The 26,976-nt window shown below is 44.5% G+C and overlaps 1 protein-coding gene across 13 annotated transcripts in view; it reads left to right on the forward strand.

Moving 5' to 3' along the window:
- The window catches only part of gtdc1 (glycosyltransferase-like domain containing 1), a 406,530-nt gene that overhangs the window by 48,719 nt on the left and 330,835 nt on the right, over positions 1 to 26,976 (forward strand). For 10 of the 13 annotated variants that reach the window (XR_011356672.1, XM_069935027.1, XM_069935022.1 and 7 more), the window contains exon 3: positions 11,440 to 11,611. The exons of the other annotated variants lie outside the window; for them this stretch is intronic. The gene's annotated coding sequence lies outside the window, so the exon portion shown is untranslated. The remainder of the gene's footprint in view (positions 1 to 11,439; positions 11,612 to 26,976) is intronic. 13 annotated transcript variants of the gene reach the window in all.

The raw sequence follows: 26,976 nt of genomic DNA on the forward strand, positions 1-26,976 counted from the left end.
GTGTTTGTGAATGACGATGTAATGAGTGTCACATTGATGGGAAATTGATAACAAATTATAATTCTTTGGGGAATACCAGAGATTTTGAAGTGAAGTCTTTGCACATGATTAAATAGGAACTAAGATTGGTGGATTATCCTGCTTGGAGTTTTAAACAAATGGTAAACTAACAGGTTTTAATAGAAAGAAATTAAATTATGATCTCTTGGCAGGTAGGTATCTGATTATATTTTGGGAATAGATGATCAATGGTACAGTAATTCATTTATTTTTGAAAAAAATTGCTCTCATTGTGTATTGAACAAGTAGAAAAGATAATGTAAATGCAGAAAATGACTTTATGTAATCATCATCTTACAGGTAATTGGCCATCCATTTATGAAGAGTGGGCTACTTGTCTAATTTCAGTTCACTTTAGTCTAAATGCCGACCACATTGTTTCATAGCTAATGTCAACCACACAAGTTGCAGAAAAATATTGTTGGGTAATATTGACATGATTGGATAGATGAGCCAGATATTTAACTGTTAAATTGCCTTTAACTTGGGTTAAGAAATGATAAGTCAATTAAAGTATATAAAGTATATAAATACTTAGTCATTCATGGCTGGTATTCCAGGAATTTGCCGGTATGATCAATTTCTACCACTGCTTCATCACACGCCCCCAGTTCGCACTAATGGCGGGGAAGAAAGAAAGGGGTGGCCTGGGATAGGGAAGCATCGGAGATCTTCCAGAAGGCAAAAGATGCATTGACCAATGCCACGTTTCTGGTACACCTCAGGACAGGTGCCCCGACTGCCCTCACAGTAGATGCTTCCAACACAGTTGTCCGGGGCATACTCAAACAATTGGTTAAGGGGCAGTGGCAGCCCCTGGCTTTCTTTAGCAGATACCTCCGGCCACCTGAACTTAAATACAGTGCCTTTGACAGCAAACTCTTGTCCCTGTACCTTGCAGTCTGACACTTCGGGTACTTTTTGGAGGGGATGAAATTTGAGGTTTTCACAGACCACAAGCCATTAACCTTCACCTTCAATAAAGTGTTGGACCCTCTGTCGGCCAGGAAGCAGAGGCATCTGTCCTATGTATTTGAGTTCACCATGGACATTAAGCATTTTGCTTGGAAAGCCATCGTGGTGGCCAATGCGTTGTCACGGCTGATGATTCAATCCATCCAGACCCTGTCCTAGCGGATAGATTACATGGCCCTGGCCAAGGCACAGCAGGCAGACCCCAAGATTCCCATGTACAGGACGACATTTTCAGGGCTCAGGCTAGTGGACGTCATCATCGGTCCAGGTACCCAGATGCTCCTTTGCGATGTATCCACCGGCAAACCTTGCCCCATCAAACTGGCAGCCTGGACTCAGCAGGTTTTCAACACGGTGCATTACCTGGCACACCTGGCCTTCAGGACCACCATCAAGATGGTAGCCAGCAGTTTCGCCTGGCATGGTCTCCAAAAGTAGGTCGGTCAATGGGCCAAGACCTGCACAATCTTCCAGGCGTCCAATGAAAACCAACAGCAATAGATATGAACTGCAACACAGGGTTACTTAAATGAAAGTAGGTTTTAATTATAATTGAACAAGAAAACAAAATTAAACTTTAACTTGGTATTTAACCTACTTATTTAACCTATCTAACCTACTTAATTCCCCCTCTAATACTAAATGCAGGTCTGTATAATGTATATTTAAGATTAGAAAAGTTCTTTGGATCACAGTCCAATCTTAATGGTTGCAGGCAATTCTTGCTGTGCACAGAAGTTAGCATTAACAAAGTTCACCAGACTTTGGTGTTTAACAGGCAAATGGTTACCACTCAGGAGGGTTCTTGTTGGTCTTCAGAGTGAGATTCCTTTTCCAGGACATCCGCAACTGATTCCTTCTCAATCAGTCTTGCTGACAAAACTTTCCCCCTTCAGGGTTCTCCAGATGATCCTCTTTCTTTCAGGTCACCTTTCACACTGCCATTCTTCTCCTTTGACTAGACAGCCTTCCTTAGTTTGCCAGCTTTGTCCTTCTGGAACTGATTTCTGTGACTCTCCTCTCTATTTCACTCACTCCCTCTCTGAGAGCAAAACCATTCTCTCCTGCCTGCAAAGATTGCATGTTCTTCCAGGCAAGCTGTATTCTGCAACTTTGTTGCTTTCTGCAAAACGCATTCTGCAGAAGTCCTGCAAAGATTCTGTGTTTTAAAATGTTTGTGTGCAACCTACTCTAACAATTCCTCCCAAATCACCTCTAAACACTCTGTCACGCCCCCCCCCCCCCCACCCCCGCAAACCTTTGAGCTGGCATGATGAAGGTTCAGCCACATAGACATTGTAGGACTGCTGCTGGTCTCCTGGGCAGCAAAATATCTTTTGATGATGGTCAATCACTTCTTGAGATGGCCAGAGGCAGTTTCACTGGCAAAGACTATGACCGAGGCCTGCACCAGAGCCTCAGTTGTTGTCCCAGAACTTCGGATAGGGGTATGAAATTCACCTCTGGGCTCTGGACAGTGCTGGCTAACCTGAGAACCCAATTCCACCACTCGACAGCATATCATCCCCCAGGCCAATGGGTTGGTGGAGCAGTTTCACAGATATCTGAAGGCGGCTCTGATGGCTTAGCTTAAGGGACAATATTGGATGGATGAACTACCGTAGGTCCTCCTAAGATCTGCATGGCACCAACCAAGGACTTCAATGCCTCGGTGGCGGAAATGGTGTACAATGCACCCTTAGTCATCCCGGGCTGTCCTTGGCTGCTGCCAAGGAACCAGAAGAACCACCAGCAGTGACACTGGAAAAACTGAGGGAACGACTAGGCACTCTAGACCTGACACAGCCTTCACCACACAGCCAACCCAAAACATTAGTCCCCAAAGATCTAAAGTCATGCAAATATCTTTGTGTGATGGGGAGCTCACCGCACGCCTCTGCAGTGAGCATACGAGGTCTTACCGAGATCCATATGCGTGCTGGACATTGGTGATAAGGAGGAGTCATTCCCTATTGACTGCTTCAAACCAGCACACTTGGACACTAGCCAACCGGTCACCATGCAGCTCCTGTGGCGCAGAGGGACAGGCCATCAAAATCAAAGGACAGTTCCTAGATTGCTGGTTTTCTGGTTGGGGGGGGGGAGAGTCGTGTAGCAGCTTGCTACCCTGGAAGTAACCCAATACACAAAATGGCAGACCAACGCAGCGATCTCACAAAGCCCGCAAGGACTAATGGCCTTTCTTCCCGGCCGATGGCCCACACGTGAACATTGGCGGGGACGCTTACCAATCAGCGGCCAGCATGCTAGTGATGTCACTTCCAGAGACAATGCTGGGAAAACCAGACCCAGTGGCGGGAAAGCTGGCCTATATAAGTAAGGGCAGGGAGAGCAATAAAAGTCACATTGAGTGTGTGTCGTTCTTCTGCTCTCTGCTGTATCGCTCATTACAGCAGCTTTATTCAAAACCTGCAAAGATGATAGTGATTTAAAAAAAAAAATAGGAATAGGATATAGCAGTGAGGTAGGTAAATTCAGATGAAAGTGGGGGTCAGGCAGTTGTTAAGAGTGGGTGGACGTTTTCTCTACATTTTTGTTTAATTCTCTTTACGGGTTAGAAGAGTGACAATGCTATTTCAATGTCATTCTTTAATTGCCTTTCAGAAGGCGGTGGTGAACTGCCACCTTGAACTATTGTTTGTGCCGCAAATTTCCCACAATCTTGCTAGTCTCCCAGGGTTTACAATCAGGGTGTATTTTATTTATTTCATTTCATAGCCAAGTTGGATGAAAATGGTTGGATAAAGATATCCTTTATCTGCTGACATTCCTCTCAAATGATTTCCTACCTCAGTCAGTGGAAAATTCCAAGATTAGGTGATTTAGAGGATTATTTGGTGAAAAACTGAAATCACCCATTTCATGAATCTGCTTGAACGTCCAATTTTATTACACAATTTGTTATATAATTACTGGTCTTTGTGATTCACATTTACCTAAAGGCACTCCAACTGTCTTTGAGCATCCACTAAAATGGAACAAGAAACAGTTTCTGTGAGGTCATGCAAGATCTGTTCCACTGGTGGGGGTTTGGGGGGGGGGGGGGGTGGTGTGCTAATCTATAAAATCCAGGAAGCTTCCATTTGGTTTGGTGACTGGCAATGATAGTACATTGGTTTCCTGACATGACACTAATAATCTTAGTGGAGGAGGAGCAGAAAAATGCTCCTCTCTCCTGGAATAAGTAGTGCTGCCACACTTAGCATCATGGCTGACCTAGGAGACACCTTAAAAAGTAGTAAGAGTAAAACACAACAGTCTGCAGCTGCCATAATTAAAGTAAAAAGACAATGCTGGAGAAAACTAGCAGGTTTAACACTACCAAACCAAGGCCACTCATCAATTTGAGGAGCAATATTCCATCTGGGCACACCAACTGGATGGCATTAACATGGACTTCTCCGTTTTCTGCTAGACCACTTCCTGTTCTCCCTCTCTTCCCTATCCCCCTGTCTTCTTTCCTCCAGCTCTTCACCCCTTCCCTCTCCATTCATGGAGCCATTCCCCCCTCCCCCCTTGCAATTATGCCCTTGTAGCAGCGCACATCAAGACGCAGGTGAACCGGCTTCACACTGTTACGGCAGCAGAGCAGCTGCGTTAAGATGGCGCTGATGGGCACATCTTCTCCCGTGCTCAAACGAATCATGCACGCGCACTTGGCTGCTTTGTGACATCACTGCCTGCATGTGGGCGGGACGTATGAGCTGCCTTAAGGTGCAGCACAGGCTTTTTAATAAAAAAACATTGGAAGTGCAAGCGACTTGCAATGTGTTGTCTCCTTATTTCACTTCCCTTAGTAGCTACTGCTACAGTTGGTGATCCCAATGAGACCAGACGATTCTGGAGTCTACACCATGAACACTGCAGCAGTCAACGATTGGTTCAGGCAAGCGGAAGCATAATTTCACCTCCGGCAGATTACCATCGACTTGACAGTGTTCTACCACATTGTCAGCTCCCTAGACCAAGGGACTCAGCCCTCTTCCTGAGTACTTTTGGCCTGTCCAGATGACAGCGGGCTGCCAGCTTCATGCACCTAGATGGCTTAGGCAACAGAGCACTATCCACTCTTATGGATGAAATGTTCGCACTTGCAGAGGGCCACAAGCCATTTCTCATATTTGAGCAGGCCTTCCTAGAACAGATGCCAGATGACATACAACTGCTGTTGGCGGATGAAGATTTTTCAGACCCACATAAGGCCGTGGACAGAGCAGATGTTCTGTGGTTAACGAAACACGAAAAAGAGTCTGCCATGAACCAGATGACTTGTCCCCACTGGTGTCAGCAAACCGAACCCCAGCAAACCAACAAAGGCACCAAACACTAGTTTTTATCACCAACGCTGGGGGGCACAAGCATGGAGCACTGCTCAATTTTGGAAAATGCCCAGACCAGCTGCCGCAAATGGCTACGGCGGGCTGGCCACACTAATAGCTTATTGTACATCACTGACAAGGCCAGCGATTCCTGGTCGACACCGGTGCCGAACTTGGTGTCATCTCGCCAACCACCCTGGAGACATGAATGTGTCCACGAGGTCCCACCCTCTGGGTGGCATACAACACCGCCATCATGTGCATGTGCATTGTCCAAATACAACTCGGCAGAGAAAATTCCCGGTGGAATTTCACATTAGCTGCTGTGGACACATCACTCCTTGGTGCAGACTTTCTATGAGCGCACAGCCTCCTGGTGGATGTGAAGGCCAGACACCTAGTCCATGCCCAGACATTCCAAACTATCCAACTTAAAGCAACCAACGCTCGTAATGCAAGTGTGGCCATGGTGAATGCCCTAAAAGATGAGTACAGTCGCATCTTGGACTGATCGATCTTGGACCTATCTATCCTCAGGCCACAGTTTAACTTCACTATGCCACAGCACGGCGTGCAACACCACATCCTGATTCAGGGCCCCCCACTCCACACCAATGCCAGAAAGCTTTCCCCGAATAAACTGCAATTAGCCCAAGAAGAATTTTCTTGGATGCAAGAGTTGGGTATAGTCCGCAGGTCCGACAGTCCATGGGCGTTCCCACTTCGCATGGTCCCCAAGTCCTCAGGCAGGTAGCACCCCTGTGGAGATCATCGCTGCCTAACCAACTCCACCATGCCTGACTGCTACCCAGTCCTGCATATGCAAGATTTCATGGCCAACCTGCATGGTGCAAAGGTTTTCTCAATGGTTGATCTAGTGTGTGGCTATAACCAGATTCCCATCCACCCAGATGACATTGGAAAGACAGCCATCATCACCCCATTTGGACTCTTTGAATTCCTCCGCAGGCCAGTTGGCCTCAAGAACATGGCGCAAACCTTCCAGCGCTTGATGGACGTGGTGGGCAGGGACTTTGACTTTCTGTTCATCTACCTGGATGAGATACTTATCACCAGCAAGGAGCACGAAGAGCACAAAGATAATCTCTGCAGACTCTACACATGCCTGTCCGACTTTGGCCTCATGGTCAACTTGGCAAAGTACCAGTTCGGGAAAGACTCCATGCATTCTTGGGCCACACTCACCACAAATGAGGCAATGCCACCAATGGAAAAAATTGCAGCCATACGCTAGTTCGCCCACTCTATCACCCTAAAAGGCCTCCAGGAATTCACCGGGATGGTTAATTTCTACAACTGCTTCATTCCAGGGGCAGCACGCATCACGCACCCGCTGTTCGCCATGATGTCGGCCAAATACAAGATCCTAGTTTGGACAAAGGAGGCCGACACTGGTTTCACCACAAATAAAAATGCTCTGGCCAATGCCACCTTGTTGGTACACCCCAGACTAGATATAACCACGACCCTCACCATTGACATAACATCCGTCGGGGGCATCTTTGAACAGTCCGTCGATGGTCAATGGAGGCCGTTAGTATTTTGCAGCCCCCATCTACGCCCCCGGAGCTTAAATACCGCACATTTGACAGGGAGCTGCTGACACTCTACCTTGCCATTAGACTTTTACGCTATTTCCTGGAGGGTGGACCGTTCACAGTTTTTACCGACCACAAGATCCTCACGCATGCCTTCTCTATGGTCAAGGTGGTCAGCGTGCCAGCAATGCCACCTATTGTACATATCAGAGTTCACCACCGCCATCTGGCACCTTTCTGGTAAGGACAATGTTGTGGCCGACACCCTCTCTCGACCCACCATCCAAACCTTGTCCCCTGGGCTGGACTACTCCCAACTAGTGCAGGCCCAAAAAGAGGATGCAGGAACCCAGGCTTTCCACACAGCTATCACTGGCCTCCGCTTCAAGGACATCAGCCTGCCGAGCAGCTCCGACACTGCTGTACGATGTATCCACTGGCTCACGGTGCCCAGTCGTACCACAGCAATGGGGGCACCAGGTTTTCCAGGCCATTCACGACCTTGCCCACCCATCCATAAAGGTCACAGCCCATATGGTGACAGAGAGGTTCGTATGGCAAGGCCTGAGGAATCAAGTTGCTCAACTGACTCGCAATTGTACCCAGTGTCAGATCTCTAAAGTCCACCAACACGTCAAGAACCCCATCCATCAGTTCGACCTTCCAAAAAGACAGTTTGAGCATATACATGTCAACATCTTGGGCCCACTACCTGTCTTCTGGGAGGGGCACAGTTTACATTAGCACTGTAGACACAGGTAGCAACTCTCCTGTGCATTAAGCTGCACCACAGCACCGACTACCACTCACATCCAATGGGCTCTTCAAACATTTCTATCGCCACCTGAAGTCCGCTCTCATGGTCCGTTTAACCGACTTCAGCTGGGTGGATTGTCTCCCCTGGGTCCTTCTGGTCATCTGAAATACACCCAGAGGATGTGCAGGCCTCTTCCGCAGAATTGGTGTATGGCACCCCATTAATCCTGGCAGGTGAATTCTTCCCACTGTCCCAAGACCCAGACACTAGGGGGAGAGCAGCGTTGGAAAAACTCACGACTGGTTAGCCTCCTTTGAACCCCCTCACCCTCACACCACAGGCACCGACCCACATCCATTCCTTTATTAACCGCAGACTTTGTTTTTGTCCACTGCGAACCTCATTCCGCCCCTCCTCAAATTACCCTATGAGGGCCCATACAAAGTCTTCTTATGCAGCACGGGCAAAACCATGCTGGAATTTGGGGGTAGAGAGGAACTGTTCACAGCCGACTGACTGAAGCCTGCACATCTTTACCTCTGACAGCTAGCCATGCCAACGCAGCCCAAGCACCGGGTTGGATCTCCCAAAGGTCTGGTCCCACTTTGCTCAGGGTTAACAGAATGCTAGAGCTGGTTCTGGGAGGGGGGTTGTGCACATCAAGATGTAGGTGAATTGGCTCTGCACTGTTACGCCATGGCAGTGGAGCAGCCGTGTCAAGATGGCACCGTGAGGCACATCTTCTCCTGTGTTCAGAAGGGCAGCACACTCGGCTGCATCGTGATGTCACCGCCTGCGTGTGGGCAGGACTTATGGGCCACTTTATAAGATGCAGCACGAGCTTTTGAAAATTGAACCATTGGAAGTGTAAGTGATTTAGTGTGTAATCTCCTTATTTTACTTCCCTTAGTAGCTACTGCTACACACTCTTTTATCCACCTATGACCTCTTGCCTGTAGGCCCATGCTCTGCCCCATGCCCATCCCCTACCATTTTATTCAGGCACCTGGGTACATGAAGGTGGTTCTAACACTCTTTATTCCGGTGAGTTCATAATTGTTCATTATTTCATCAAACCATTCCCAGAATAAATGAATGTGGAGGGGAGTTGGTAGTTGGTGAAGTCTTGACAAACTAGGTAGCGGAGTTAAGTGTTGGTCTGAGAGCAATGCTATCATTTTAACTTGCTTCTCCTCCATGGATGTTCTTTAAAGTCCATTGAAGTTATTGGCGTTTGGGATCTTGTGGTGTAGCCAACCTGCACTACTTTGTCTCATATGCCAATGTCTTCACTGCCTCCGTGCTTACAATCTGTAATTTCCTGACCACAAACAACAGTTGAATCAGACCTCAATGACTTGACCCTTGAGATAGTGATGCCCATCTCTGTTGCACCAGGCCCCATTTACTGTGCGACCATCTCCTTTGCACACACTTACTCCACTGCATACTTGTTTTCTTGCACATCACACCTTGGTCATGAGAGCCCAATAGACAAGGGAATTCTGCAGAAATGAGCTTGCGTGCAAGGCTTGGATTGGTTATTGTCCATCACTTGTTTATGGACCCTTATTGGTGCTGATAGCATTCGAGATCAATGCTGTCATGGACATTGCTAAGGACAATAAGAAGAATATATAAGTGATTGTTAAATGAAGATTTGGAAAAAAAAGGTATAATGCTGTAGATTTTGAACGATCAGAAAAAGTTGTTCACTCAGGACATTATTTTCCATGGGACAGGAGTCGTATCAATTTTATTATTTCACGACATGCTGAAATATAGTCAGAATAATAAATTCTAAATGAATGATCAAAGCTTTCAACAATAATTTTAAATCCAACCTCTTCTGATTTATAATAAATATGCAAAGTCTCAACATTAAACTGGAGAACAGAAAATTCAGCAGTTGGACTAAATAATTCAAGTGGTACATTGTGATCAAAGACATCCGAGTTAATGATTTAAAATAAACAAATAATTATCTGTATCATATTTGAACTTTATCAAGAGTTAGTTTATGATGATGCAAAATACGTGGCAGGGATGTGCATTGATATTAGTTTGGGTAATAGAGAACAGGTTTGCTCAAGTTGCCTGTAACCAATTTCTCTTTGGCAAGCAGAATGGTAGGATTTCTTAAAGAGATAGTTCAGGCATTTGGCTAAATGTCTTGTGATGAACAGCTGTTAAACTGCTGTCTCTTCTTTGCCTAAACTCAACATAAAAAGTCCTATTTGGGGATTTTCATTAAATAATTTTTCACAACACAAGGCATTTTCGAGTAAGGTTAGATGAGCAATTCCATGTTAACTATTTTCTTTGAATCTTCACATAAAAGGGATAATTTCTGTGGAAGATGAATCCTACAGTCTCTCTGGAGCTTTTCTGTTTTTGGATTCCTATTATCTTGAGGTGATTTTGTACCAGATCTTATGTTGCAACTGTAACTTTGAAGTCCGTCTTTAAGCACTGACTATCTCAGTGATATAATTTCAGCCCTAATCTTGTAGAGAAATTATTGCCTGACTACATATATTCTATTAAAAGGATGGATTCAAGCACATTGTTGACCTTCTGAATGAAAGTTGCCTATATGGTTTGAACTATTCTTCCTGAAGCATGATAGAGAAAATGTGGACTTCATAAAATATTGAAGCTGTTATTTCAGATGAATGGGTATTTGATTTTTTTTGTGTGTTTTCTATTTATCTTTGGCCAGTCTTTGCCACTTATTTTGTCCCAGCATGGGATTGATTTAGTAAGCATCTGGATTCCACAAAGTGGATTGGTCAGTCTTTCTCAACAAAAATAAATATGATTTATCTTGCCATTGTACAATAGAATAAACAAAAAAAACAGGGTTGTGCCCTCTATCCACTTTCAATTAATAATTGATTTCAGTGATTATTTTCCAGATGTGAAATTAACCATTTTGGATGATGTCCCCAACAAACTTATTTTGATCTGTAACACAAATAACCTCTTGCTGCACAATACTCTCTGATGACAAGATTCCATTACAAGACCTTAGGAAGATTAACTACTTTCCATATTGCAGGAGCATCTCCTCAGCAAAGATAATGCTGTTGAAATTTACCAGTCTGCCCTTTGTAATGTTCAAAGGTCAAGAACCAAAACCCACAGCAAATCTCCTGGTCTACCTTTCAGAAGTGATCTTCTCCCTTCTCTGCTAAAGGTTTCCACTATCATAGTTACATTAGATGCATTGTAACAATATTAATATTTGGGGAAAATTTATAAGATTTAGAGTAGGTCACATACACACACACATTTTAAAACTGATCTTATTTGAAAGACTGAAGATTTACATTGCAAGATCTCTGGAGAATGTAAGCACCTTTCACAAGTAGGTGTTAATTGAACTGACATATAATGCTTGACCATTGTCTTGCTGGAGTCATGCTGTCTATCAGTACCCTTTCTGCAAAGTGCTCATAGAAAGGTCACTCCTGGATTTTGTTTATCTAACAACAGATGGGAGCAGAAGAAAGAACTCCACTCCTGTTTTGTTGAGGAAGGTGGGGGTTTTGCAAGACATGAGTCATATGCTCTTTTTGGAGTTTCAGTTGGAAAAGAGAGAGAGTTGAGTTAACAGCTCAGTCAGTCAGTTAGTCAAGTAACTGAAAAGTACAATCCAGGGAAAACTGTTTGAAACTGATGAAAGCAAGTTCCAGAGCAGTAGATGGCTGGAAGTGCTAACTGTCTGATGTTTCTCTTGAAATAGATAAGAAATAGAACTCTGTGGTAGCTTGAAGAACACGGTTATCATCTTGAAGACCCTGATGGGGCAAGTTTCATCAGCGAGACCCTGAGGTGACTCGTGGTGGTACCTCAGTTGTGGAAATCCTGGAGCAACAAATATCTCTCTGCAAACCCTACAAGAACCTTCCTGAGCGGTAAACATTTAACTTTCAAGCACCACGCCTAGTGAACTTTATACATGTTAAATTCTGTGCACAGTATGGTGATTGCTTGCAACCAGAGAACTTGGAAGAAGGAGAAGTGAGATTGAACTGTGAACCAAAGAAATTTTCTTGAATTTACACACACATTACATATATGTGCGCTTAGAATTAGAAGGGGGTAATTTGGGTTAGTATGGAGTATAGTATCAGAATAGAGTTAAATTAAAGTTTGATTCTATTTTCATGTTTGAAGTTGATTAAAAATAACTTGTGTTTTGAAAGCCACTTGTCTTGGTGAATGTCTATTGTTGCTGGGTTTTGGGGTTCTTTGGGCTCTTAACAGCATCGAAAGGATTGGAGAGGTGCCACCAAAATAGTCTATACAAAATGTTTTGCGTTCACTAAAAGGATAAGAAAACAGTCATTAGTGACCTCGCCTTTGCTAAAATCTGCAGCATTGTGCTTTTAATTATATTTAACTCTATTGGGCAGGTCACGGTATTTGCATGCCTGACACCTGAAAAAAGCACATTACTCTAACTTGCATCACAGCAAGAAATTACCAGGAGTAAATGATTCAGGGATTTTCTGAAAGGGTCCTTGAAATGTATCCTCATCAATACATAGAAATGTTTGGCATATGGCTGCTAAAAATAGAAAATAAAAAAATTGAGATAGTCATTGTTAGGATAAGAGCAAGTTTTCCTGACAGTCCACCATATACTGTAAAAGGTAACTCTGCATTTTGAACTTTTTCAAATCGTCCTGTTCACAGATGTGCCAGAGAGACAATGAAACTCTGCCTCTCTTGGAACCAGGACATCAGGAAAATTTATTTTTGCCTTTTTCAGTGGATGAGTGATTCGCCATGAATCAAAATGTAAGATAAGCAGATTTTAGCTCAGACTAAAATAGCTTTAATTTATGTGCTAATTATGAACTGCAGATTTTTGTAAGATGTGTGTTGTTTTTTCACAATGCAGATTGCTAGCTGTTCATTCAGAATGCCTTGACTGATCTGTGGTCATGCCAGGATTACCTGACAATGCCCCAAATTTGTTGGGTTTTGAGGGATGGTGAGAGATCAGGTAGATTCTCCCTAGGACACCTACCTTGCCCTTGGAAAACTAACCAACTTTTTTGCTCTTGTCAATGTTTTAGCTGTATCTTTCCCTAACCTGGCTACATTCTCTTTGCCTTGATTCAAGTTCAAGGTTCCTTTTATTGTCACGTAATATTTCTATTAAAAATGTAGCATACATTAATATTACATTTTGTCTGATATAAGGCAAGAAAAGAGTCACCATTAGCTTGGCACCCCTAACAATAGGAAAAAGAGAAGCAAAAGTGAGTCCCCTCAGTGAGTAACCGTGAATTCACCTCCATCTTTTTTGCAGCCATACGGAATCCTGTTTGATTTATCGCCAATCCAAGCTCCAGATCTACACCTCTGACATGATCAGGAAGCCTTCAGAGTTAAAGAACCTTCAGGAGCCCTCAGCACCCACTCATATCCTGGGTCTGATACCTGGTTCCCATGAGCCAGTCTCCAGCAGCTCGGAGCCCATGTGTCTCCCCTGTCTGTAAGTTGCCCACACCCTATGTGTTCCTTCAGCTGCTGAACCCCTCACTGGCCTGCTACCCTGGCCACTGTCTTGTAGGGTATCTCAATCCCTGAGCCCCTTGCTGGTCTGCTGCCATGGTCACCTTCTCTGCTTCACCTTCTCATTGGAGGATGGTCTTCTTGAGATTTAAAGGATCAAAATCCATTTATAGAGCTGATATTTTGCTTATATATTCTGTTATACCTCCAAACTGGTGGACCTCAGACTGACAAGCAAAAAATATGAGAGGAAGGATTAGTGAAACCTTATTTCTGCCCTCTAAGAATTTTCAGCTTACTTTAATGATATAACCATATAACAGCTACAGCAAGGAAACTGGCCATTTTGGCTCTTCTCGTCTGCACTGAGCTAAGTACTCTCCTCTAGTCCCTCCTACCTGCCCATAACTCTCTATTCCCCTCCCATCCATATACCTATCCAATTTTTTCTTAAATGACAAAATTGATCCTGCCTCACCGACTCCTGGTTGCTCATTCCACACAGCCACCACTCTCTGAGTAAAAGAAGTTCCCCCTAATGTTACTTATAAATTTTTGCCTCTTAACTCATGACTATTGTTTCAATCCCTCCTACTCTCAATGGAGAAAGGCTTATCTACCTCAACTCTATCTATCCCTGTCATAATCTTAAATCATCATTATTACTATTATTGTGGATACTTTACAAAAAGGAATTACTGTATCGTAAAAATTAAAGCTGAATTTTCTGAGACGAGTGTCTTGGTTTAGCACCCAACTATTTAAAAAGTTAAGCAATAACAATTTCTGAGCTTGTATGCCTGTTGCTGTCTATTTATGTCATACCTGCCGCCTGATTATTTTGACATTGAAACACTGTTCAGTTTTTAAAAGAAACTTGACATTGGGCTGCTAACGATGAGTAAAGGTGATCATCGTTTATCTCACTAGCATCACCGCCATCCATTGTTGTGCACCAAAAACTCCTAGTGATGTTCACGAGCAGTTGCCATTTTGTGTATTTGATGTTTATCACGATAAGGGCCTCTTAGAACAATGTCTGATTTCCTGATTTACCGGTGTTCTCATCTCTACTGGTCGCTTGTTTTTATAAAATGTTTTCTGCTAGAGCTAAGCTGCTCTTGTCTTCTCTTGTAAATTACAGCAGTATTATTATTAAAAAAATGATTTTTCCTGTTGTCCCAGTTGCATGCCTTGTCCAAGTTTTTTTTCTGCCGAATAGCTACATATTTCAATAACATTAAATGCTTACCCGTAAATAGACTACAAAAATATGTCTTCATATTCCCTGCTGAAATTGGGGTGGGGGTGGGGTGGGGGGTCTTATATGGCATCAAATATAGTATATTCCTGTTTTAATTTTGCAGAAAAATATTTTGGGTTTGCTACCAAGCTGAAACAGTATGTTTAACTAAAGAGCAGTAAGCTTACTTGTTGTATATAATTACAAAAGACTGCAGATTCTGGAATTTGAAGTTAGAAAATAAACTGTTAGAAGAACTCCCATGGGTCAACCAGCATCTGTGGAGCAGTGGGATCATCAATGTTTCAGTTGAAATCCTGTATGAAGTCTTTATTTGTTTGTTCTTCCACAGATACTTGATGCTGGAAAAAATGAAATGCAGGAAGCAGATGATTTGAATACGATTCCACTTTGCCTAAACCAGAATTACTGTCATTATTTTGGCTAGTAACTGTGGTTTGAGCCACAAATTTTCAGACTTTTGCCACAATTATCGCTACCCTGTGCATACAGAAGTTTTTGAGTGCACAGGACGGTGATAATTCTGCCTCAAAGTCCCACCACATTGGTCCAAAACAATTGATAGCAAAGGAAACTAAACCGACCAGTCTTTGGGCATCATGTGAAATAGATGCAGGCTTTGCATACATGGAGATGGGGATATTGTTGTTTGAGACCTGCCTTGCGCACAGTAAAATATTATGGTTTAAAGATCAAAACCCATTGATCCCTTTATTGATATTGGAGGTCCACCATGTAACTGCTGCAGGAGTTTCTTAAAGCCAGTGAACTAGGTCCAACCCTTTTTAACTGGCTCATCATTGATTAGCTCTCTCATTCAATCAGGAGTGGGGATGAATGGTACAGTGTCCAGTTCCATTAGCAACACTGCTGCAAATGAAGTAGCACATGCTTTATTCAGCAATATCCAGAAATATTGAGGCAAAAACTGGTACGTTTGAAGTAATGTAGGCATTGTTCATCTTCGCTGAGAGTGTGCAGAAGAAGACTAATGTTAGCTCATCCCATTAGAAATCCAGGAAAAGGAGAAGAGAGATAAAAGACCTGAATGTCAAGAATGATGATCTTTGGTATTGCCCTGATGTCGTCTTCATGGTGGCCTAGTATGGACAATTAATAAGGGAACATGTTTGGGATGAAATGTTCCTGCACTACTGCCTTAACTATTTGAAAACCCATCTTTTGCAGTGGAGTATATTGACTGTGACATTGCTCTGTGTTTCACCCAACTGATGTCACTCATAGCTCCCAGCCACTTGCATATGTATAAATACCTCATACACACTTAGGACTGCCACTAAATTTTTGTAAACATCCTGTTGTGCACAATGTATCTGTTTAACAGTTGTTTATTTTTCAATAAAATCCCAACACTCACATGACGTCAAGTAATCTTTGAGAGGTTGGTCATGGTTCATGTCAGCTCCAGCCTCCCCGTCATCTTCAACTTCAATTTGCCATCCACCTCAACAAGTTCACAGTAGATAACATCTCCCTGGAGCCCAGGAACATCTAGATAACAAAGGCACCAACATCAGTCATTGTCATTCTGTTCCGCCTTTAACAGGATAGTGCCAAATTAACTCATGATTATCCTTAACGTCAGCACCCTGCAAGGCTGTACTCCTGCAATACTTCCTATATACCCCTGTACCAAGCAATTCTCAATTTCTGCCCTTAGATTCTACAGGTGGCATCATCGTGTAGATTAGATTGCCAACATGAAAAATCATAATATAGAAGGATGGCTGAGGGACAGGTGGCTTGGTGCCAGGACAACAACCTCTCCTTCAATATCAGACTAAGGTGCTGGTCATGAACCTTTAGGAGAGGAATGGAGCTCACACTGGCTGTGTCAGCAGTGATGAGGTAGAGATAGCAATATACATTTTTAAGTTCTTGGGGAGTAAATGTGTCCAAGACCTCTCTTGGTCACTCCCCATCCTCCATCAACTCCATCTATACTTTCTGCTGTCAACCTATTTAAAAAAAAAACACCTATTTTATTGGGAAGAAAATTCTTGTGTGATATCACATGCCACAAGAGCAGTTTTTTATCCTACTGTTATCAGACTCCTAATGTTTCAAAACTTTAACCCTCACAAATGCTGCCTTTACTCTGTTCTAAATGATCTCTCTGCAGATCCGCAATCTATCCTGTTTTTACTGCTGTACAATGTATGGTTTGACTCATTGGATTGCTCGTGAATCAAAATGTTGACTGTACTTTGGTAGATCTGACAATAAACTTGAACGTGTATCTATCCCGAGTCTTTTGGGCAGTTAACAGCCTTCAGATCTGGACAATAGGTTTAACAATTTTAACATTGCTGAATTTTGTTTTTTTTTTCTGTTTTTTTTTCTCCAAAATGACAATTGATCTACATCCATTTGTTATTTTATTTCTCTCAGTCCTGTCTCTTCATCCCATTTGTCACCCAGGCACTACCTATTTTTTTGCTTTCTGCCCTCCCTGGCTTTCTCCTGCTCTGTTATTTTTTTTTAAATAGTTCATGATTGGCTGTGAATACGGCTGGTATATTGTCAGCCTTTACTGTCCTTTGCTGTTGGTCCGTGAAGTTAACTATTTCCAAGAGGTATTGTGTGTCAACTTCATTGGTGGGTTGCATACAAGCCATAATGAGCAAGGATGGGAGGTCCTCTCACTTGAAGAACACAAGTAAATGAGGTTTTGCAACAATCTAGTAGTTTCATGATCAATATACTATAGTTTTTATTTTGTTTGAGAAATTTAAATTCAGAGCTGGCCTGGTGAGATTGTAACTTGCATCTCTGGATCAATGATCCAAAACCTCTGGATGCAAATTCTGAATCTAAGTGCAAGTTATAATGCCCCTAAAGATGTTTGCAAAGCAGTTGTTTGGTCAACAGACTGAGCACATGTAGTGCATGAAGCTCTGAGGGGATTAAAAATAAATTGAAAAAATTTGAACCTGGGTTGCTGGTGATACACTAACCATGCCGCCCCCAAATTTCAATTACCTGCGGCAGCGCACTCGCTCAGGGAGAACCGGCCCCTCTTGTAACGCCACATGGTGGGGCAGCCCTAGGAAGATGGCACCGCTGGGGGTTTCTTCCCCAGTCGAATCTCCCGCTTGGCATGCACCCCAGGCAGCTTCTGTGACATCATCACGCACAGGGTGACTGAGACAGCCTTGCCCTAAAAGGGGCATGCGGCAAATTCAAATGAAAACAGTCATTAACGTCCCTCAATGTGGTGGCTGTGTTTCTTTCACTGCTCATACTGCCACAGTGGTGACCCCGATGAGCCTAGACGTTTTTCTTGAAATCATGGATTCGGCAGAGCTTAACACTGTCTCCATCAAGCTTCCTCACCCCATTTTGGACCCACCAACTGAGAACGTGGTTCGGGCAGGTGGAAGCAAAGTTTCAACTCCGCAACATCTCCATGATATTCTACCATGTCGTGAGCGCTCTGGACCAAAATACGACAGCGAAGGTGGACAACATCATCCATCACCCCTCATCTGTGGGCAAACACATCGCCCTTAAAGATCTGCTGCTGGGAACTTTCTGGCTCACCCCCTCCCCCCCCCCCCCCCCCAGCAACGGGCTTCAAGGCACCTACATCTCGATGGGCATTGGGACCGTAGTCCTTTGGCGCTGATGGACAAAATGCTGGCCCCGGCAGAAGACCACAAGCCTTGTTTTCTCTTCCACCAAATATTCCTGGAGCAAATGGACATTTGCTGGACATTCCTGGACATTCAGCTGCACCTTATGGACGAGGACTTCTCAGATCCGAGAAAAGCAGCAGCCCATGCGGGCGCCCTCTGGTTCACGAAGCGGGAGAACGATGCAACCCTCTGCTGGCACGACCAGGAACCAGCCACCTGCCCCCAAGACTAAGCCAAAGGAAGGCCATACGTCCTGGTGTTTCTACCACCAGTGTTGGGGAGCGCAAGCCCGTAAGTGCCACCAACCTTACGGATTTCAGGGAAATGACCAAGCCAGTCACCGTTAATGGCTGCAACGGCTGACCGCATGAACAGTCTACTTCATGTGATGGACAGATCCACCGGCTGCCAATTCTTGGTGGACATGGGCTGAGCTGAGAGTCCTTCTCCCCCCCCCCCCCTCCCCACCACATTAGAGACTCCCACCTGATCTCGCGGTCCAACCCTGTGGGCGGCCAATGGCTCCACCATCAAGACCTACAGCACCCTCAGGGCACAGATCCAGATCGGGAAGGAGAAGTTCCACTGGAGGTTCGTCCTAGCCTCCGTTGGCACCACGCTGTTGGGGGCCGACTTCTTGAGGGCTCACGGACTGCTGGTTGACATGAAGGGTAAGAGGCTGGTCAATGCCTGAACATTCCACTTCTCACGACTGGACACAGCAGACACCTGTAGGCCTGAAGTAGCTGCCACCAGAGATGAGTTCACCGACATCCTCCGCGAATTCCCCGCAATCCTAGAGCCATAGTTCAACACCGCCATGCCCTAGCATGGAGTTTTCCACCACATCGCCATGCTAGGCCCCCCATTGCATGCTAGGCCCAAATGGCTGACACCTGAGAAGCTCCAGCAAGCAAAGGAAGGGTTCTCCAGACTCCAAGAACTGGGAATCGTCCGTTACTTGGACAGCACCTGGGCATCGTCGCTCCATATGGTCCCAAAATCGTCAGGGGGCTGGAGACCTTGCGGGGACTACCGTCGGTTGAATGATGCAATCACCCCCGACAGGTACCCGGTGCCCCACATACAGGACTTCTCCACCAACCTCCATGGCGCATGGGTCTTCTCCAAAGTGGACTTCTTGCGGGGATACCATCAGATCCCGGTGCATCCAGATGATGTGGGTAAGACGGCCATTATCAACCCATTCGGCCTTTTCGAGTTCCTGCATATGCCCTTTGGCCTAAAGAATGCAGCCCAAATGTTCCAGCACTTCATGAACACGATTGGGAAGGACTTGGACTTTGTGTTCATTTACTTGGACGATATACTTATTGTCAGTCGCAGCAGCGATGAACACAAAGCTCACCTCTGCACCCTCTTTGCTCGGCTGGCGGATTTCAGCCTCACAGTCAATGCAGCCAAATGCCAGTTCGGCAAGGAGACCCTCCAATTTCATCGGCCAGGGCCGCACCAGCGTTGGAGAAGGTGGCGGCCATCCAACGTTTCCCCAAATGCCCCACACTCAAAGGCCTCCATGAGTTCGTGGCAATGGTGAACTTTTACCATTGTTTCATCCCCAGAGCTGCTCACACCATGCGGCCATTGTTTGCGCTGATGGTCACCAAAGAAAAGGCTCTATCGTGACGGGAAGATGCGGACAGGGCTTTCATTGCGACGAAGGAGGCCCTAGCCAACACGACACTACTAGTATACCCACGGCTGGAGGTGCACAAGGCGCTTTCCGTGGACGCCTCAGCTACGGCAGTGGGGGAGGGGTCCTGGAACAGTGGCCCAATGGACACTGGTACCCGCTGGCTTTTTTCAGCAAGCAGCTGCGCCTGCCAGAACTCAAATATAGCACCTTCGACAGGGAGCTGTACTTGGCACTGTACTTGGTCATCCGCCATTTTCACTACTTCCTCGAGGGAAGGCAGTTCAGTCATCGTGGATCACAAACTCCTCACCCAGGCACTGGCGATGGCCAAGGATCCGTGGTCCGCCAGACAACTGTGTTGCCTCTCGTACGTGTCAGAGTTCACGACCGACATCTGACTCAGGGCCGGCAAGGACAATGTGGTGGCGGATGCACTCTTGCACCCCGCCATCAACACTCTCGCCCTCTGCCTAGATTTTTTTTTTTTAAATTTTTTTATTTTTCACACCATAAATCACATTAGCCATGATATACACTATTTCTTTTTCACACATATACAGTGACTTTTTCTCCCCCCCCCCCTTTCCTCCCAAACCACCCCCCCACCCCCCCCTCTCATCCATTTTAGGTATACAATCTAGGTTGCATTAAGCCAGTCAGACAATGTTGTCATTCAACAAAATTACACCAGAAATTCTACTGAGTCCATTCTTTTCTTTCCTTCTCCTTCCATCAACTTAGGTAATGTTTGTCCCCGGTAGGTTTTCGCTATTGTATTTAATGTAAGGCTCCTATACTTGTTCGAATATTTCAATATTATTTCTTAACCAATATGTTATTTTTTCTAATGGAATACATTTATTCATTTAAATTTGGTAGTTTCTTCCTTTTAATTTGGTTATGTATTCCATTAATATTTAAAGACATATAGTTCAGCGTAGCCCTTTTATATTTTGTTTATCTTCTCTTTCCGTTTTTCCATGCCCTCTGCCTAGATTAAGCCCAACTGGCCCAGGCCCAGAGGAACAATGCGGAGACGCAGGACTTGCGGACCACCATCTTGGGCCTCGAATTTGAAGATGTCCAGTTGCCCAACAGCTCAGACACACTGCTCTGCGATGTCTCAACAGGCACGCCGCATCCGGTAGTCCTTCCGCACTGCAGAGCAAGGGTTTTCAGCCTAGTCCATGACCTCGTTCACCCAGCGGTGAAAACGATGGTGTGGATGGTTGCAGAGCAGTTCGTGTGGCATGGGCTTAAGGAAGTGGCGGAACTTGCCAGGAACTGCACCAGGTGCCAGACCTCTAAGGCCCATAGGCACACGCAGGCTCCCATACAGAACTTAGACTCGGCAGCTCGCAGGTTCCAACACATCCACGTCGATATTGTTGGACCCCTGCCGGTCTCAAGGGAGGCTTGTTACCTCCTCACGGTAGTCGACCGCACCACAAGGTGACCTGAGGCTATCCCGATCAAGGAAGTCTCTGTGAAGATGAGCGTCAGGACTCTGGTTAACCAGTGGATCACCTGATTCAGAGTCCCGGCGCACATCGCTAGCGATGGGCGTGCAGTTCACGTTCGCCCTGTGGACCCAGATGGTGAAACTCCTGGGGGTGAAGCTCCACCACACCATAGCATACCACTCGCAGTCCAACGAGATGGTGGAGAAGTTCCACAGACACCTGAAGGCATTGCTCATGGCCAGGCTCTCCGGACCAGATTGGGTGGATGAGCTTCCCTGTGTCCTCCTCTGGATTAGGACGGCACCCAAGGAGGACCTACAAGCCTCAGCGATGGAGATGGTGTACGGCACACTGCTTTCCCTACCGATTCAGTTTTTCGGCTAAGACCCTGAAACCCAGGCCACTGACGCAAACCTGCTGGTGGACCTCCTCAAGAGACTGGGCTCCCTGGCTCCCCCACCCCCAGCATGCCACGACACCCGGCCAATCTACTTCCCCAAAGAACTCCATTCGGCTCAGTTTGTTTTTGTGCCAAGGGGGCCCCAGGGCGCACCGCTGCAGCGACCGTACGAGGGGCCATACAAAGTCTTGCATTGGACTGGCGGAACCTTCACCCTAGACATTATGGGGAGGGAGAAACTTTTTACGGTGGACCATCTGAACTTATCTCACCTGGTGCAGACAGCCGAGCTTAAGCAATGGGGCCGCTCCACCCCAAGCGGCGGGACGCGTAGCCAGTTCTGGGGGAGGCGGGGGTTGCGTGGCGGTGCACTCGCTCAGGGTGAACTGGCCCTGCTTGTAATGCCGCATGATGGGGCAGCCCTGGGAAGATGGCGCCGTCAGGGGTTTCTTCCCCAGTCGAATCTCCCGCGTGGCACGAGCCCCAGGTAGCTTCTGTGACATCATCACGCACAGGGTGACTGAGCCAGCACTGCCCTTAAAGGGGAACGCTCCAAATTCAAATAAAAACAATAGTTAATGACGCTCAACGTGGTGGCTGTATTTCTTTAATTGCTCGTACTGCCACATACCAATCATAATTACAAATTTCAGGATCAACATCATATAAAGAGCCTGAAGCCCAACAATTGTATAACACAACTATTCATTTCAAAGCTATTTCAAAATGGGTCTGCTGAATCTTTAAGCACTACTTTGAAGGAATTTATTTAACACCCATGTTGGTATAAAGGTGCTGTGATGTGGTGTTGTAGGATGTGGGTTTACATCACCAAATGATCATTTCTGTATTGTGGCAATTCACTGCAGTTGGGGAGAAAAGAATCATGGTTGAGTCACAATGGGTTGTTCTTCCACATGGGTAGTGACATTGGTGGAGTCATCAAGCTAACTTGCTATTTACTTCCTCATCAATGGTTTATCAAAGTGATTAATGGGCCACGTCTCCAGAATGGAGGACCATCTCCTTCCCAAGATCGTCTTATATGGCGAGCTCTCCACTGGCCACCAAGACAGAGGTGTACCAAAGAAGTGGAACAAGGACTGTTTAAATAAATCTCTTGGTTCCTGCCACATTGACCACTGCCAGTGGGCTGATCTCGCCTCCAACTGTGCATCTTGGCACCTCACAGTTCGGCAGGCAACAACCTCCTTTGAAGAAGACCGCAGAGCCCACCTCACTGACAAAAGACAAAGGAGGAAAAACCCAACCCCAACCAACCAATTTTCTCTTGCAACCGCTGCAACTGTGCCTGCCTGTCCCGCATCGGACTTGTCAGTCACCAACGAACCTGCAGCAGACGTGGACATACCCCTCCATAAATCTTTGTCCGCGAAGCCAAGCCAAAGAAGAAGGAAAAATGGTTTATAGAGACTGAATAATGTAGGCAAAAGCATTAAAACAACTGTTTTGGATGTTAATTTTTGCAATTTACTGTCACAATATGAATGTTTCTCTAATACCATCGAGATGAATAAGGCTTTGGTTAAAGTTTTCTGCTGAAGCTTGCAATGCCCTATTTAAAAACACCTCTGAAATTTGTCACACAGTTTAGTTATTGTTAATTTTACATCAAGTTGTTGATCTGATGCCCATGCTATTGTAGTTTTAAGGTCTTTCCTTATGAAGTTTTATTTCAAGGGGTGTTTGTTGCTGAAAAGGTTTTTTTTTCTCACAAGCTCTGACTACATGTACCTCGGAAACCTATTAACGTGCTAACCTTTGAAATGTGCAGGGAGTTGTCCTACCCACACGAAAACCATGCTGCTCAACCCACTTCATGATACCCATGACACAATTCAAGTAGAAAAGCTCACAGGGTGGAAACATATTTAGACAGGTGATTGGAAAAAAAAGTGATTAATTGAGGTAGGGTTTATTTTCCCAGAAGCTCCTCTCTACTTTTTCTAAGAAGGTTCACATTTTAAAGAAGTAGTTTGTTACTGTTTTGCATGTGGACATTTTTAAGGGTGCCCCAATGGCATGTAAAGATGCTGCCTTGCTGCTCCAATGATCCTGGTTTGATCCTGATCTTGGGTGCTATCTGTGAGGAGTGTGCAGGTTCTTGCTGTGTACATCAGTGAAACCTGCAAGCATGTATGTAAGTGGTAGAAACTGATAAGTTGTTGATGGGAATGAGGAGTTCAGGAGAGAATATAATGGATCGATGAAGGATTATTGTAAAAAAAATGTCATTAAGTACTCTGCAGGCTGAAGCGTCTGCTTCCATGCTCTGTATACTTTTAAATTTAGCCCATTCTTATCAGTGAGCCCAATCTGATCAATCAGATGGCTAGTAAACCATGTACATCCTTTGGAATGTGAAAGGAAATTGGAGCACCTGGAGGAAACCCAAACAGACATGGGGTGAAGATGCAAAGTCTTTACAGACGGTGCTGGATTTAAACCTCAGTCGTTGGTACTGTAGCAGCGTGTGTTAACTGCTATGCTAATCATATCTCTCTATAATTAAAAAAAAAATAGAGGATTCTAATATGAAAATTGGAGATTAAACTGAATGCGTTGGATTTGGTTATGATTGCAATTTCCATGGATTGTTCGTTATTGGTCAGGTAGAATCCTTTGCTCAGTCATTTGTTGTGACTGAGTTGAAACATAGTTGGTTCTACTTCATGTTGTTTCTCCTGTTTAATATGTATGTAACTGATTAAATGGTGGTGCTGCTCTAATGGCAGCACTGCCGCTGGTGTGGACCTGGGAGAGCAGAAAGTGGAGAGACAGCTCTGGCCCGAAGGGTTCAACCACCCAGTCCTAATGCTGGCGGCTCCATACAGGCATTAAATGGTCTGTTAGAGGAGCCGACAGCTTTTTAAAACTAAGATCCTGCCACCACGAGTCAGTGCTCAAGATGGTGGAGCCTGTACTTGGTGGTGGCCACGAGGGGTTGCAGACTCTGGGGAGCAGTGAACTAAGCAAGACACTAGAAAACAGGAGGATATCCCCCAGTTGAGAATGAGAAGCAGAGGATGGTGATCATGGCAACAGGCCAGTGAGGGGCTCATATATTGATGGACCTATATAGATTGGGGAAAACATGGTTGGGGGACCCTCACTGGCTCATGAAACTGGTTCATAGGAGGAAGGTATCAGAGTCAGAATTCGAGAGTGCGCTGGGGGCAAGAAGGGTTCTGGCGCTGAAGGCTTCCTGATTGTAGAGGTTGTGGGAGTGCTGGAGGCCAATCCATGGACACTCAAATGACTCTGGACTCTCTTTTGCTTCTATTTTGTTCGTATTGTTAGGGGTGCTGGGTGACACTAATCGTGACTCTGTCTGCTTTACAGCAGGCAGAAGGCAATTTTATGATATTACATATTCTATACTATTACATGATGATACACTATCAATAATACCAAAAGACTGGAGTTGCAGAATGACATGCTTTTAATACCATAAGACTTGGACCATGCTCCTGTTCTGGCCTGATCCCAGGACTTGTATTGAGGGAGGGACTTGGCTTTACTGCCTTTATTAGGGGATTCCAGGGGGTGGAGTCACTGAGGGAATGCGGGCCAGCCATACATATGAAGCTTGTGTATACACAGTACTAGTCATCAAGCAACAGTATACAGTGGTATATCACCACACAATAAAGGAATCATATATCTTGCATTCTCCTCCCTCCCATCCTTCGAAGTTTTCTTTACCAAAAAAGGAACAATAACCTTAAATTGTGCAGTGTTCTCTGAGTACATTTGTATCAGGGTTTTTGTTATACTTGTTCTGTTTTAGCTTGAGCTAATAGTACTTGCTAAAATGAAGGCTTGTATTTTAAAGCTTGTAATCTACACACACTTTCACTGTTTATTATCCAGTTCTCTGTCCACTGATCTGTAAGCAAAAGTCAATTACTGTTATAAAATTACATTTTAAAAAACTGCTTAATCCTCTTAAGTATAGAAGCAAAAGAGTTTTCAAATAGAGTTTAACCTTACAATGACAACTGCATGAGGCCAACGAGCCTTCAAATAGAAGATTTTCAGAAAATCTACTGCTAAATTCATTGTGCCTGGATTCACTATTCAACTGCATCAGTGCTGACCTCTTTTGCATTTGCTTATCTTTGCATATTTCTTGTAGATTTTACTTCAAAAAATCAGCAATGTTGAAAAGATTAATTGACAGAGCAGATGTGATATTTCAAGGCATTTGAATGGGGAAAAAATTATCGGGTAGAAACAAAGAATGTATTTCTCTGATTGGGGTATCCCCAATTATGAAAGGTGCATAATCTTAAAATTCAGAACTTGTGTATTCATCAAAGCGTTGTGGAAGTATGAAACTTGTTAATTTTGAAGACAATGGTGGCCAGGCCAAATGAAACATTCAAGATGGATTTTAATAACTGTAATAACAGTACATGCTGAAATCAAGGAAGATGGAGAGTAGATGGTTGTTAAATAGAGTTTTAAGATTGAGGTGGAACTTTCTTTGCTCAGGATTGCACATCCTGAAATTTCCTACTTCAAAATGGTTACAGGTGCTCAGTCATGACATACACCCAAGATTGGGATCAACAGATCTTAGACCTCCGAAGGGAATCAAAGGATATCTGAACTGAACAGGAGAGTGGATGTAAATAATTCTCTTTACTGTGCGATTACCTCGTGTATTACTAGAACTACTTAGATATTGAAGCTAAATAATTTCATCTGGCAGGGCTGAGACATATTAGATTTGTTTGTAGATTACCTTGTTATGTGTTTTGTAGTTTGCTCTTTATTACCACAGGCATGTATTAGGAAATTCTTAAATTTCATTCCTTCGTTAATCGTCCACATCTGCTATGATTTCTGCTGATGCCATTTAAAGATGACCATTACCAATGTGGAGGGTGTTAAACCACTTTACATTGTCTTTCTGAAGGACTTTATTCTGATATCTTGTGAGTGACCTTTTGAGTTTTGAATATTTATATTTGAAGTTGCCTTGCTGGAAATTAAATATGTGAATCAAAAAGGGGTTTTATTATGTCAAATGCTGATGGGTAATGTTAGTAAGGTCCTGGGGAATGGAAAGTCCTGTCATCAGTAGATTAGTTGCTATGTGTATGGATGGGAGAGGTGTTTCCTGATGTAGATATGGAAATGTGAATCAATGTAAATCAATGGTATACCACATTGGACTGAAGATTTGGACATTGGCAAGACAGTTGAGGCAGGATTTGGCTCTACTTGGGTACTGGGCTATTGTTGATATCCAGAGGTTTTAATTTGGATTACTTTTCAGCT

The sequence above is a fragment of the Narcine bancroftii genome, chromosome 4, assembly GCF_036971445.1.
Source record: "Narcine bancroftii isolate sNarBan1 chromosome 4, sNarBan1.hap1, whole genome shotgun sequence".
NCBI lineage: Eukaryota > Metazoa > Chordata > Chondrichthyes > Torpediniformes > Narcinidae > Narcine > Narcine bancroftii.